This window comes from Pimephales promelas, chromosome 13 (assembly GCF_988280905.1).
Source record: "Pimephales promelas chromosome 13, fPimPro1.hap1.1, whole genome shotgun sequence".
NCBI lineage: Eukaryota > Metazoa > Chordata > Actinopteri > Cypriniformes > Leuciscidae > Pimephales > Pimephales promelas.
Window position 1 is genome coordinate 18,923,389 of NC_142781.1, and position 10,026 is coordinate 18,933,414.

At 37.9% G+C, this 10,026-nt stretch overlaps 1 long non-coding RNA gene across 1 annotated transcript in view; it reads right to left on the reverse strand.

The window, feature by feature from the left end:
- LOC148976843 (uncharacterized) overlaps positions 1-7,876 on the reverse strand; it is a 12,051-nt gene extending 4,175 nt beyond the window's left edge. Inside the window, exon 1 of the long non-coding RNA XR_016145921.1 lies at positions 7,788-7,876. This is a non-coding gene — a long non-coding RNA (uncharacterized LOC148976843). The remainder of the gene's footprint in view (positions 1-7,787) is intronic.
- Positions 7,877-10,026: the final 2,150 nt, after the last annotated feature.

Consider the following 10,026-nt stretch of genomic DNA (forward strand, 5'->3'; position numbering starts at 1 on the left):
AGTATAAAACACTACTTAAAGTAGCCTACTTGTATCATTTATAGTGAAAATGCAATAAAATACATTTTACATTAAATATTAATACAAAAAAAAAAAATCCTCCAATGACACGAAAATCGTCATTTTGCGTCATCGGAGGAATTTTTGGCCAGAAGCTAAAGACTACAGTCAGTAGGGGCTGTCCCCATAGAGGGTGGGATCTCACTCACAGAATGTACACATACTGTCAGACATCCTTTTTGTAGCTAAGCTAGCAGGCTCTTGTTCTGTGGAGAAAGCTTAGTAGGGGTTACCATCCTCTTTGTCTCGGACATATCCAGCTATCGAGATGGTCGAAAATGTCCAGGATTCAGCTTTTGCTTTCTGCAGTCGCCAGTCATTGTTTACATGCACACCTTTTGTTTCAATCTGACTGAAAGACTGAATTCATTCCGATTGGTGAATCTGAATGTAGCGTTATTCACGAATGCTAAATAAGTGATCGGTTCGCGTTTTAATATTGCTAAGAAAATTCTCGCTCATCCGTGAGAGATACGAGACCAGTGCGTCTCACAGGTGTCGCTCGTCATCGGTAATCCCGCCACCAGCCTCGTGCCATTCTCCCAGCCTCGTCCTGCTCGCAACAGTAAACATAATGAATGCCGAGCGTAGAACGCAAAAGCCGAATCCCGGACATTTTGGGTGATCTCGAAACACATTTTCGGGCAGACTTATCGCGGAGACTCATTGTAACCTAGACTTGTTGTTTAACTACTGCACTCTGTTACCAGTAGGCGTGGCCTCCTAGCGCAGCGAAGCAAGTGCATTCTGGGAGTTGTTGTCTTTCATCCACATAAGCCAAAAATACATTTTCTGGCTTTTCTCAGTCTAGAAATTCAGCTCCAAATTCAAAATTAATTTCCCATTTCTTTGGAGCTGGACAATAACTTTATTCTAGAGCTGCTGTAAAGCCAAACCAATCCGTTACTTTAATTTCCTATTATCACTAAAGCTGCTTTGAAACAATGTTGTTAAAAGCGCTATAAATGAAGGTGACTTGACTTGCAAAGCAAAGAGTTTCTGCAGGATTTAATACACTGCCCTGCACGTTTTTATCAATAGTTCAAGGAGGGCTGGCTCGGGGGATTCTCTGCATGATTATACGATTACAACTCACTAGACCATTTACTATAGTTTGTAGCCCAGGGCGCCTCCGTGATTGAGGTGTGGCTGATTGCTGATGTGAGATGCACAACAAAGACACTGCCCTGTTCACCAGCTGCTGATCGCCCAGCCTGGTCATTCCTGTGAAATTGATGTTTCTATAGGCGGTCCATGACCTAGAATGCTCACAAATGCAGTCCATGCACTGCTGCTCAGTTATAGTGAGCTGCCATCCGAATGGATTATTTTAAAGCAGCTAAAGCTCCATTATCTTGAGAAACACAAATAGTAGTAGTACTTTTAAATTGTAATAAGGAATCACAATATTACTGATTTTGACATTGTTGGGTAAGTTAAAAAGTAATTAATTACTTACATCTCCATTGGTGTAATTATATTACTGTACTAATTACTCTCTCTAATACGCAATGCATTACTTTCTAAATCCCATTTCAACCTCGACCAGTTGAACAATACAAGGATACATGAACCTGCTCTTCTTTCAAATAAATTGCATACAATTGCATAAATTATTCTTGAACTGACCAAATTATTTAAAAGGAGAAGGTTACATTAAAAACAAACATTTCTATCATTAAAGAGGTCATAAAATGCCATTTTCATACAAGTTCATTTGATTCTTTGGGGTCTAAATGAAAAGTCTGCAATATACTTTAATTAAAGATTCTCATTAGTATTGAAAGAAAACACTAATTTTACCTGGTCAAAAACAGTTTCAGTGCATATGCCTTTAAATGATAATGAGCTTCGCTTACTCCGCCCCTCTGTTCTGCAGTGTTTTGACAACGCACGTGGAGTGTTGCCTTGACAACAGTTGAGGGTTTATTTTGGAGAGAGAATGGCAGCGGGAGTCTCTGAGGACACATCTGTGCAACCGTATCATATTCGCTTAAATACTGTTACAGGCAAATTATCAGTACTGGTACTACTCGACCTCAGCGCTGCATTTGACACTGTCAATCACGACATATACTTCTTGACAGGCTGGAAAACGGGGTGGGGCTCTCTGGGATAGTCCTAAAATGATCCAGGTCATACTTAGCGTAGAAGGGAGAGGTTATTATGTGAACTATGAGACCATAAGTCATCCATGACTTGCAGAGTCCCTCAACGCTCAATTCTTGCACCACTCCTATTCAACCTGTACATGCTCCCAATGAGTCAAATAATGAGAAAGAACCAAATTGCTTACCACAGCTATGCAGACGACAGCTCTACTTAGCCCTAACGCCCCAACGACTGCCTGTGCCAATGCATTGATGAAGTAAACAGCTGGATGTTTGGATACTATCATCTGAAAAATATTGCAAGAATTAGATGCTTTGTTTCCAATCAAGACTTAGAGAAACTTCATCACCAGCAGAGTGGATTACTGTAATGTACTCCTCACTGGCCTTCCCAAAAACATAAAAAAATGTCAATGACCACAAACTTTTGAACAGATGGATGTAATAAATTGGTTTGCTCAAATATCATTTGTCTTTTCTTATACTCTATACTATTTTGTTACACCTGAATTGACTTTCAGCAGTATCTCTTTAGATTTTTCCCTCAAATCCAACCCCCTCTTTACATATTAGGAAACCTCTGAGGCTCATGAAAATGGGACCATCTGGAGGGATGGCCATGGACTGGTGGGGAAGCACATTTACTCTCTCCCTGCAGCTGTCGCTCTGCCCCACACCCCCTTGCTGGACATCCCACCCTGGAGAAGTCATTCATCCCTCTAAATCGCGACATTCAATGAGTATGGCAAGATTTGGTTTAAATCTCAGGAACGGATGCTTAATTGATGGGATTAATTGGAATAAATGTATAGAACGTTTGTACTTTCTAGCACACACAGGATGTTTCCATTAAAGGGGACTTATTCTGCCCATTTTATAAGATGTAATATAAGCCTTAAGTGTCTCCAGAATGTGTCTGTGAAGTTTCAGCTCAAAATGTGAGTAGGCTATTAACCTGTTAACAAAGTTCTCTTTCATGTCTCATTGCGCTTAAAACTGTCAAATACGCACAATGTCAAAAGTTCACATAAACACAGTCGGTTATGTCCGTAAACAGTAAGTAAAGAAATGACATTTGTATATTAGATCTGTGTATTACTGTAAAGTGAAAGCAGTGTAAATAGGCTACCTCGCTGCTTTTACATTGTCAAGTCAAGTCACCTTTATTTATACAGTGCTTTACAATATTGTATCAAAGCAGCTTCACAGTGATAATATGAAAATAATACAACACAGATCAATAATATTGTTGAATATTAAATGTCCCCAACTAAGCAAGCCAAAAGCCAACAGTGGCAAGGAACCAAAACTCCAATAGAATGGAGAAAAAATAAACCTTGGGAGAAACCAGTCGGGGGCCAGTTCTCCTCTGGCCAACGAAGGAACAGTGTGTGATTCGGGCAGCATTACAAGACAAATTGGATCGAAACATTAAGAGTATTTGTCCATTTCCATCTGATTGGAAGACGAAGTAATCACGCCGGCATGTAATTCTTTTACTTTTAATATTAGGGCAGCACACAAATATGCCAAATATAATGTAAAAGTCACCTTCCACTGGAATGCATTTTTGTTTTTGTTTACAAAATGTGTACAAAAAGCAAAGACAAATGTAGCCTACATATCAGGAATAGTGCTAGCAGTAGCGGTTCTAGGCACGGGCGAACCGGGCAGTCGCCCGGGGCGGCATCTCTTCATGTCACATGGGGGGCGGCACGAGCAGTTAAAAAAAATTCTCTGTGCCGCGAAGGTTTTCTATTTTTTTATCATTTCTATTCAATTATTGGCAATGGCGCCCCTGCTTGCTGAGAAGGTGCCGTGCACAGAAGCGATATCAAGGGGGTCTATTGATTAGTTCACGCATCGCGTCTTTTGCGCGCTTGAGGTCGTTATTTCAAATAGGCGATTAGGCGCACGGGAAGCGCGCTCATAAACCTTTCAGTATGGGAGTGGAGTGCACGTGCACCCAAACACTTGGGTGTTTTTTCTCTTCTCCTAAATAAATCTTTTAGCAGAGCTACAGCAAGCGTTTTTCTGTGGTGGAAATACATTAGCTACTAAAACTTCTTTGTCATTGTGGAGAGCGCAGTGCATAGCAACGACAGCCATGGGAAAATCGGACCGAATTTTACAATTAATAATAAAAGATAAGCTACTGTGCATTATAAATGTCAGGAATGTATCTTTATTGACTCATTCTTTTTATAGAGATAATTGAATGCTGAAATATGAGGTTTATATTTTTTTAAATCTTTTTTTTGTGTTAACCTTTTTTTAAGTTTAGTAGGTAAGATAAAAGACACTCCTTAAAAACAAATCTTTAATGTTATTAACTTGGTGAATTGATTTCATTTTGTATTAGGCTTTTTGAACAAGATTCTGTGTATGTGATCATGTTGGTCACTATATTCATGAAATGAAAATAATTTACATAATGATCAACTTTATGTTTTTACAGTAGCCTAATATGCAAAGTACAATTTTCTATTTTCTAAATAATCTGTGATTCTGTCCTTTTCTCTGACATTTTAAGAGTGACATAGGGCTACAAAGGCTATTTTAGGTCTATAACAGTTTGGATAGTTGTTAATATGAGAGCTGTTCAAAATTATTTAAGAGATAAGTATTGTGTTACTAAATAGGCCTAAGTATCTCTCTGACCCTTTTAATTTTAAAAACTCCATTTCGTGACAAAGTATAGTTTAACAAGTCATAACTAAAAGTCATGCCATGCACATAATTCAAGGCAATAACCAATGCGCTAATGGTTACTTCCTCCCTTTAAAGTTAGATTAATCTAGCAAAATAACTGGATTCTATTAACTGTGTTTTTCAAATGAACGGTATGTGATTTTATTGTTGGGTTGTTGTTTTTTTGTTTTTTTTTTTGGTTGGTTATGGGGAGGGGGGCGCTCGAAGGGGGTCTCGCCCTGGGTGTAATTCAAAGTAGAACCGCCACTGAGTGCTAGCCTATTCATTCCCAATGGAGATTTGAATATCTTAAAAGGAAAAGTTCCTCCCAAAAATGAAAAAAAAAAAAAAACATAATTGTATCACCCTCATGACATCCCAAACTGTTATTTCCCCCCATGGAAAATAGACCATGTTCTGGGATGGGTTTTTTTTGGAGCATGATGGCCCTTGGTCATTAAGAACTTGGACTGTAGGCCTATGGCAAGATCTCCATAATAATTTTCTAAATAGTTGTATTAAAAAAATTAAGAAAATGGGACTGAAAAAGCATATAATGACATAAGCATACTTTTGGAGCAAATTCTACTTCTGAACACCAGCTCGTGTTTCTAAACTACGTACTTCCCTTACCTATAAGCTATAATAAATGGTGCTTTATTGCACTCTTGTGGTCATATTGGGTACTGCATGACCTGGAATGTACACTCACCTAAAGGATTATTAAATAGTTAATTGTTAATTTAGAAAAGTAAGGGCATGACTAGTGTAGTGTGTTGCCAATTAATCATATTTATTTACATTATAATTCATATTAAAATGTTTAGTGGATAAATTATTTTATTTTGGCTATTTATTTAAGTTTATTTGTGCAGTCTTGACAGGACTGCTCCTGGACCTGTTGTTACCCAACTTCACTCACCAAATATCTACCACCAAGTGGCAGCAAAACTTTGTTTTCCTCCTTTTTTTCAGAATTTGGGTGCATGGAATTATTGCTCCAAGTGAATGTGCTGGTGATGAGTATATTATGAAAAATAACATCATGGTAATTGATCATATGGATCACAAATATTTAGGAGGTGGTTCAATTTGTTTTGGGTAATATTTTTCGTGTATTTCAAAACTCAAAGGAATGGGAGTAGGCCTAATGGAAGATACCAGATCCGGTGCTATATTTCTAGAGGCAACCATTCTTCTGAATTAATCTCTGTTAAATACACTTTTTTTTATGTTTTTATTATAGGGTGACTACTTTGGGGCCCATTGTCAGAGCTCTCAAATGTTTCCAGTGTCGTGTGTGTGTGTGTGTGTGTGTGTGTTTTCGCCCACCCACATCCAGAAATTTCCCGAAATATCCACATGTGCCAGAGTTTGAGTTTAAAGATATTTCCTGCCATGGCACATCATTGCAGGACATTTCCAAATCCCCCTATTCCAAAGGAAATAAGATTGCTGGTGGGGAATCAGAGCTATCCTCCAATCCAGTAACACAAACACCAGATATAAACTTTTTTCATTTTTTAGGGACATTGAGCATCTAAATTATTATTCTCATAACACGTCTTGTCGTGATACCGGGTTGAAATGTACACTGAACATTTCATTTAAACCAGGGGGGATAAACATTAAAAATGTTGTTTGTGGAATTCAAAATTGAAATAGAAATAGAAATCATATTCTGTTCTGATCATGTGATTCTTTGTACATATAGTAATACTGTGTTCTTGATTTCAAGATGCTCTTATAAAACCTCTCAATAAGAAACCGCAATTAGTTCCAAATAACTTAGCAAATTACAGACCCATTTCAAATCTTCCATTTATGTCTAAATTACTAGAAAAAGTTGTGTCCGCTCAATTGTGCTCTTTCTTGCAAGATGATATGAAAAATTTCAGTCAGGACTGAAATCAGACCGTATCATAAAGCAGAAACTGAGCTAGTTAAAATTACAAAGATTTACTTTTAGCTTCTGACCAAGGCTGTATCTCAATAATAGTTCTACTCGATCTTAGCGCTGCTTTCGGCACTATAGATCCTGAAATGCTCTTGGATCGACTACAAAACTAGACTGGTGTGCAGGGACAGGCATTAAGTTGGTTTAGATCCTACTTATCAGACCGTTACCATTTTCTCTGTTTAAATGGGGAAAAATCGAAGATAGTGTCAGTAGACTAAGGATCTGTGTTAGGCCCTCTACTATTCTCTATGCTGCCACTTGGTAATATTATAAGAAAACATGGAATTAATTTCCACTGTTATGCTGATGATACTCAATTATATATTTCATCACGACCAGATGAAAACACTAACTCATCTAAACTGACAGAGTGTCTCAGAGATATAAAATGCTGGATGACGTGTAATTTCCTGTATTAAATTCAGCTAAAACTGAAGTATTACTTATTGGTCCAAAAAGCTACCCACGAAACCTCTTACAAAACAAATTTAATATAGAAGGATGTCCTGTCACTTTATCCACTACAGTAAAAGACCTGGGTGTTATACTAGACTGCAACTTGTCTTTAAAAAATCATATTTTATATGTTACAAGAACAGCCCTTTTCTACCTTAGAAACATTGCTAAGCTACATAACATATGCTATCTGTTTCTGATGCAGAAAAGTTAGTTCATGCATTCATGACCTCAAGACTAGATTACTGTAATGCTTTATTAGTTGGTTGTCCTATCCTCAATAAACAAGCTACAGTTAGTGCAAAATGCAGCTGCTAGAGTTCTTACTAGGTCAAGAAAATATGATCATATAACACCAACCAATCATCTGGTTACCTATTAAAGAGCTCCTATAGCATTTGAAATGTGCCTATTTTTGTTTTGGGAGTTCCCAAAAACAGTTTAACATGCATGCAAGGATAAAAAAAAACATTTTATTTGTCTTAGTTATAATATGCATTTATTTTTACCTGATTTGCTCAACGACTCCCAAAAGATTCGTTCGATGATTCATTTTCCCAAACACCACCTTTGTGTGACGCGAATCTGCGGCGATTGGTCAAATGACCCAGTCAGTGTCAGCAACGGAACGCCCATCATTAATGAATTCTCTAGCTCAGTCATTCCCAAAGTCGGGGTCCCGACCCACACGTGGGTCGCGGGAGATTTTGTCTGGGTCGCCAAGTCGAGCACTATTTTTCAGTGTGTTGTAGGCTACTCTCTAGATATGGGCTATTCAATTGGCGGCCCGCGGGCCAAGTGCGGCCCGCCAATCATCTCCATACGGCCGAGGGCACCCCAACCTCCCTCTCCTCCTATTTTCTGGTGGTGCCGCGCGGCTAAATTTGGTTAGATATGCGCGTGGACGCAGTGGCGCGTGCAGCTGGATGACTATATACGCACGCACTGTGTGTGTACCATGAGCACTCCGACTGACCTGAGAGAAAAGTTTACAGTCCGAATATTTCAGCAGTTTTTATGTGTGTCCCGTATTTCTGTCGACTGAACCAGCGATAATAATCATTCGTTGGTTTGATTATTTCCTTTCCATGAATTGGCCATTGGCCAAACGCGCGTGCATAACGGTCTGAAACGATTCGGATTTTTTTCACCTGAAGCGGTTTCTCGGTAAGTAACAACAAATAGAGAACAAAATAGCGCTGGTTTCAGTCGTTTCACTAGTTTACTTTGAACTAGGCAGCACGGCCCAGTGGATAACGGAACGCAGCTTAAAGGAGTTGCGTTTACTCCCGGTCCCGGACACTATTATTAAACAACGTTGCGCGACATCCTTTAAGAAGCGTCGGACACGTACTCTCTCTCTTACAAACCACACATCACTCAATGATTTTAACTAGTTTTAAATCGGATGAAACAGTCTTAACATTCCCAACACTACTGATGAGAAAAATAGAAGAAACATGAATAAAGTTAGAAGACTAAATGCCCTAATCACCCCCCTTACAAACATTTACCATGTAATAGCCTGAATGTAATAATTTACCATGGTTTGGGCATAAATGTGGAATATTTATATTGAATGCTATGTTATAGTCATTTATATTGCCTTAGATTTATTAGGGGGGTAGAGGAATATGTATTTAATCGTGTGTGTAGTTTTTTTTTTTTTGTGCCTGTTTAGGCATTTTTATGCAGTGGTAGTGAGCCATGCATGGTTACAAAGTCTCAGTGTCAGAATATTTTAATTTAAACCTATAATAATTATTATAGTAAATTATGTACACTGTAACTATGAGAATATGAAAACTATGATTTCCCCTGCCAACTTTTCCTTTCTCATTTCACCTCTGCATATTGTCAACAACAGGTTAAACAAAAAAAGTGCTTTGTCAAATATCTGTATCTCTTTTAAATAGTTAACTGGAAGCTTAAAAAATGACCTTAAAAAATGGTCATACATATTTTGTTAATGCATAAATTCTCTTCGTGATATATGAACTATATGGGCCTAATGTTTTTTGGGTCACAAGGATTTATCGACTTTAAAATGTGGGTCGCCAGAAAAAAAGTTTGGGAAACACTGCTCTAGCTTGTCAAGTGTTGAAAATTGTATACAGTGGATGAACAAACGACTAAACACCTGTGAAGAGATGACTCAGACGACTCAACGCCGGCGATATGTTATGCCCTAAATTATTACATGATTAACTAAATGTGTTTTTCCATGTACATTTCTGAAATGCACTTTCTTTAAAGCTGCTTTGAAAAATATGTATTGTGAAAAGCGATATACAAATAAATTTGAATTGAATAAAATTTTAATTGTAATATTTTTTTAATTGTAATATTTTTAACTGTAATATTTCACAACTAAATATTATTATTTGATCTTTTAAAGAAGCATTTTCACTTGTATTCAAAAGTTTGCACTATTTCCATCATTTCCACTAGTTTTTCCATTATCGCTAATACAATCATGAGAACAAACAATAGCTGGCTGAAAAATCAGGCCCAGAGCGCAGAGCTCACTATGCTTTGATGGCCTTGTGCATGCTATTCTGGACAGCCATTTTGAAACCAGCACTCCTAGGAAAACACCCAAGGCTGCATGAGCATTGTTTCCTCAGGCCTGATTGTTCACATACACAAAAAATAAAAATGCATGAAAACCACAATGTACACGCATGTGGAAAAAAAGCAAGTCCAGTTCAAAGGCTAGCATGCATTGTCCCCTTCTCTCAGACACAC